The sequence below is a fragment of the Nuphar pumila genome, chromosome 10 (genome assembly GCF_984573655.1).
Source record: "Nuphar pumila chromosome 10, dmNupPumi1.hap1.1, whole genome shotgun sequence".
NCBI lineage: Eukaryota > Viridiplantae > Streptophyta > Magnoliopsida > Nymphaeales > Nymphaeaceae > Nuphar > Nuphar pumila.
Window position 1 is genome coordinate 102790420 of NC_143258.1, and position 6000 is coordinate 102796419.

Sequence of the window (6000 nt, forward strand, 5' to 3'; positions counted from 1 at the left end):
CAAAAGATCCAACACCCCTTATGCATCAATTCTACTGGTTTCAAGCATATTCATGGTTCTTTAACACTATCATAGAAATCAAATGACTGGCTGAATCAAATGCATTATCAAAAATTCTTGAAGGACACGCTAAAAAATTTGTCATAGTCTCATAGATTCTATGGCATAGTTATGAAACCGGCAACTAACATGATTAAGATCTTCTAGTTTGAAATTACCTTCACCTTGGAAGATATGGCACATATCACCAAACTGAAATGCCATGGGTAGCTAGTGAATTCACTTCGGTTTTGAGATTTGAAGCACTTATGTAGAGTCATATTAGGAGCATCTGAGGATGTATTTGAAGGTGAAAGGTTGCAGTTGTCATGGTTGATGAAGGCATATGACAACAACATGATCAAAAGAATTATGAAGAAGATACCCTATATCGAAGGGAAGGCTACTCATAGGGTAGAGAGGGAGTTAAGAGCATTCTTGGGCGTCTGTTTATTTATCGATAATAGAGGAAAGTTGATTCATGCATCATATGTGCAATTATTGCAAAACGTGGATCACAGTGATGAATTTTCATAGGGAGCATCTTCACTTGCACACTTGTATACAAACTTAAGTGAAGTGTGAAAAAAACCTGACCAGCATATTAGTGTTATTGAAGGCACGAATATTGATTTCATTTGATTGATATGAAATAATGATTTTGTTATTTTTATTTAGTAATTATGTATTAATCCATGTAATGATCCTCGTAGGTTTGGGAGCACATATATAAGCTCCTTGGACATGACATAGTTTTCAGGTATTGATGTGTGGACTAGGTCACACACTATAGAGGAAGAAGAGGAGAAAAAATTATGTATGCTAACTGAAGAATATGTAGGTATAAGATGCAGTGGGAGGAATCTCGTTGATCTTTAAATGCGGTGTGAATGATCACGATACAAGTGACTCCACAAATACTGTTGCAATGAGGCGCTTCGATGTGAGATAAATGGGCACCATGACTACTTCAGTCGTGCGATACACTGATAATATGAATGAAAGGTCACCATGGAATACACGTTGACTGCTTTATTTCATTAATCAATCAATTGACAGCTGAATGCAATAACAAATAGGGAAAAATAGAACAAGCAAGGACGTAATGGAAAAGTAAATGAAAAAAAAATAAGATAGAATCAAAGGAAATGACAAAAGGAAAAACTGCTGAAAGGGAACGATTGCTTAATCTTTAATCAATTCTGTCTGCACAAAACCCTAGAGGAGGGTTTTTAAAGGCTATGGGCAGACCCGGGTCTCGGGTCCAATAATGGACCTGAAACATGATCCATGTCACCTATGCATTGAAGTCGGATCTAAGAAGCTCTCCACGTTGAAACCGGATCTGAGAAACTCGGGTTCGGGCTCGTTTGGCATAGGTGTACAGGGGTGCCTCACTCTTGTGCCTTGGTACCACGATCTGGATCGGATCTGCTGCATGGGTCCGATCTTCAACCCCCTTGCATAGACCCGGTTCTCTGCCTGGGTTACTTGGTGTAGACTGGACCCAGTCCTACTTTGTATCATTCTTCTCTGGTTGGGAAGAAGTCGGCTCTGATGATTTTTTGTCTCTACAGTAAGCATTTAGATCAGACACATTAAATATAGGAGAAAGGTGCCAATTTTTTGGCAGCTCAAGGAGGTAAGATCGGTAAAATAGGCCTACGAGCCGGGAAAACCCGGTCTCCTTGGTGGGAAGAAGAACTATTTTATGACCCTTAAAGATCAATGTGTATGTATTTCTACGGCCATCATGGATGGTCTTATGGTCAAACTGTCAGGGACGTTCAAAAAGGATATGACACATACTCATAGGAGCCACATCGCACCACACTTCATCATGGTAATGCTCCCCCATGGAGAACCGAACTAGACAATGCAGGGTGATAGGTACTTCGTTTCCTTTCTTGAACCATGCCATCTTATAAGGTTGGGATAGTTTTTCTGTTTTTAGGTTCAAGGTGGACACAACACTCTCGGACACCATATTCTTGCAAGTCCCGGTATCAATGATAATGATGATGCATGAAATGCACATCATGTAAACAAGTTTTTCATGCATTTTGTATCAAGTTTAAGGTTTTAAACCCATGTTTAGATGTGTTTTGATAATAAGGGGTTATGGTTTGAATTTCAGAAAAATCGGAGTTAAAATGAGAGAGTTATGGCTATTTCAGTGTTTGGGCACGGATTTCGAGGTGGATCAGATCCATATCTGACCCAATTAGGTCACTTGGACATTGGATCAATTCTTAAAAAGCCTAAAATCCAACCCACACACATATCCATACCCATTTCAAAAAGTTTTGCAGAAAACCCCTCAGAAAGTGGCGCCTAGTAAAATATATTTTTATAACCCTGTTTCTGAAAACTATCAAAAGTATAAATTATAGTTTCCAGCAAACCCTAGGCGTCTTTGGCATTGGGATTGGCGCCTCCTACAGTGATTCTAGCTCCAGCACCTTCCAACCTCTCATTCCACTTCATTTCCATCAAAAATTGGGTTTTTGCTTGGAAATCAAGCATTACTCTATCTCTCTTTCCATTCTTTTTCGTTTCTTTAGTATCCTTGCTGCGTTTTCTCACCATTTGCTGTGTTTTTTTAGGTGTAGCAGAGGTGGAGACCATTAATCTTGCTTGGAAGTGCGAAACACCCCAACAAGATGAGCCGGCCCTACCTCCATCCGGTTTTCTAAGCCCTCTGATCGCGAATCGGCACCCGTTCCATCTTTGGTGGATCTCCAACGTGTTGCAGCTGTAGATATCCTGTTCGTGGTGACATTCCAGCATTTTCGAACCGTTCGGGACGTCAATCCAAGGCCATTGTCTGCTCTCTTCTTCCCCACGATCGTCGGATCGCCCTAGAGGTAGATCTTCTTCTCCCTTTTCTTCTAGCTAAAACCCAAATCGTGTGTGCTTGTTTTCGTGTTTTCTTTTCCGTGTGTTTGCTGTATTTTTCGTGTTTCAACCTTAGTATAGCATTCGTGCACCGACCAGCACGTTAGATCTAGGTGTTGTTTCATTGTTTCATGATTCAAGGATCGATTTTTATTGTTTTTATGCAAAACGTGTAAATCGGCTAGAGGTTCTTTTAGCCGATTTGTTTATTTTTGTTTACAGCGTGTTCTACAATGTTTTTTTACAGAAAACTTGTTTTAAAAAGTTTATTTTGATTTATTCTGGGCGTTGGGACTGGATCAAAGAACGTTTTTATTGAAAACCAATAAATCGGCTAGATCCATTCTAGCCGATCTTGGTTCGTTTTGAGTTTGAGCCTTTGATCGGTTTTTGCAGAAAAACTGGGTTAGCAGACCACATTTAGATCATATTCAAGTTGAGTTTGCTGAAGTTCCATGTTGAGTTGAGTATATGGTGTCGTGGGATTTGTTTTTCAAACATTCTTTGAATTAGAAGTGCATTTTTGTTTAGTGTGTGTGTTTAGATCGAGTAATCCGTGTAGTTAGCTGTTTGTGTGGTAGATAACAGTCTTGTGAGATTGTTTAATTCAAAGTTCATAGTATTAGTTTCGTTCTAAATATTGTTTTTGATGTTTTAGTGTTATTAGTGTTTCGTTGTTTTTGAGAAAAATACAAAAAAAAATAAGTTTTCGTGTGTTCTTGATTATAGTGTCCAGTCGACTGTCGTTTAATGTTCATTTAGTCTAGTTGTTACAGTAGTACTTTGTTGATTAATATTTAGTTAAAGTCGATTTTTATTTTGTGGTAATTGTAGTGGTAAGAATCTTCAATTTGTGGTGTTTTGTGTTAGGCGTGTAGTTAGGGTGTTGTTCATATTCTATGTAATGTCTACTTCCAGTATCATATTTCATTAAAGTGATTGTCATTAGTGTAGTTAGATTGATTAAGATCCGTAGCATAGTATTATTTTAGTTTTGAATTTTTATGTTTTGAAAGGTCGATTTTTAATTAGGTAGTTGTCTTCCCCAAGGAGGGGCGGCAGCCATTAGAGCTCAATTCGAGCTCTAGGCTGCTTTTGGTAGCTTGTTAGCTTTTTAGTAAGTATTTCAAAGTGTCTAGCTACATTGTATTAGGATTTAGTATATTTAGACGTTTTCTTTTAGTATTTAGTAAGTTTGAATTAGGTGTTGTCGCCCTTAGTGTAGAGAGTCAAAATAATTTGGTAAGTAGGGATCTTCTAGAATCGTGTGGTTTGTCTAAAAAAAAAATCTTTAAATTTTGAATGAGTCAAGGTAGAAGGGAGTTACATATTTAGTTTTGGAAATTTAGTTTGAAATCCAATTAAGTTGCCAAAAGGGGTTTCAACGGTTTTGAGAAAGAGAAGTTAATTATCTTCCAATTATTCTGAGAAAGTTCAAAACGGGTAGTCTTTGTGAGCTGGGCGATTTTTAATGATTTCCAAATTTATTTTGCAAAGCATTTAAGGAAAGACAATAACTCCTCTTGGTTGGGATGGTTTTTACTTTACCAAAATATCAAAGTTGATTTAATCAAAGATTGTAACTCCCCTCTAGTTGGACGATTCTGAGAATTATCACTTTCCAATATTATCTTTGACATTTACTATTTCATATTTCTCTAATCGTCCATAGTACTTTAGCATAAAGTATGTTTAATTATTTTAGTTAATAGAATTAACCTTAGTTACTAATTAGACCCCTAGTTAGATTGAGTTAATTAGAGTTTACTTGATTCTTTTAGGTATATAATTAGTGTGAGTCTTAATTAATTAAGTCTTAATTTTAAGTGTTTAAATTAGCCAATGTCTAATTTAGTCAACCTAACCTAACCTAGTCAATCTAGTCAACCCAGTTAGGTTCGTCGTGTCCATAGTCTAGGTCGAGTCCACTTAGTGAACCCAGTCATTCTAGCCAAGTGTGGCGTAAACCTAGTCCTATCTTAAACCCACCACTAATTGGTAATTAGAGATTTAGAATGTTTATTTTTAAGTTAGATTAATTTCAGTATAAGTTAGTGTCAGTTTTCATTGAATCGATTTAGTAGATTTTCCATTGCATGTTTAATGTGAGTTTGATAATTGTCTTCGGTAGTTATTCAAATTGGCTCAACTGCATTTAGTTTGTATTAACTGTATTCATTCATTCCTATAGCTAAGTGCATTTTTAGGTATATTAGTTACAATTGCATTATTAGTTCATTCAATTCTTAGTCATAAAGTGCATATCATATTTCATTTACCTCTCATTTAACATCATTGCATTTAACATCAGCATATAAAGTGTCATTCAGTACCATTTAGGATTGCATTAGGGCTAGATTGCATTTTTAAGTGTTTAAAATAGCTTTATAAAGTGAATAGTGCATTGAATCCGAAACCCGATTTTTGTCTCGACGCACTATCACCATTTCATGTGCAACAATTTCGAGTTTTCAAAATATTATTTTTCTATTCACTTTATTGGTGTATTAACTGTATGCAGACCCAATTTCAGCTCAATCCGAGTTGGTTTGGTCTGATTTTTAAGCGTTTTGTGAAAACCGCTTTTTCTGGTTTTTAAATTACAGGACCTTTGATATCCTGATTTTTCCCAGATTTGAAACGCTTATATCTGGAGTTCCAGATACTGTTTTTCAATTCTGTAAAAACTGTCAGATTGTTTAATCTGTCAGTTGCAGAACAGAATAAATTTCGGAAAAATCGGATTTCGTTTGTCCTGTCAAACAGTGGTTTTTCGATAACCTGTCAGCATGCTATTTTACACTAGTTAGGGGCAGTTTCGTAATTTTCGTAGTTTCGGTAAATTAGACTTGTTTTCCATAATTTCTGCATTTTAGGATTTGCATAATCATCATACAGCATTAGTAGAGTGAAATTGGTTAATTTTAGAATTAATTTAGTATTTTATTTAATTTTTGTTTGATAAATAGCATTTGTTTTGTAATTTTCGTACAATTAGAAATAGTTTTAGTTATTGTTTTAATTGTTAGAATAGAAAACTAACTTTGTATTTTTCTGTATTTT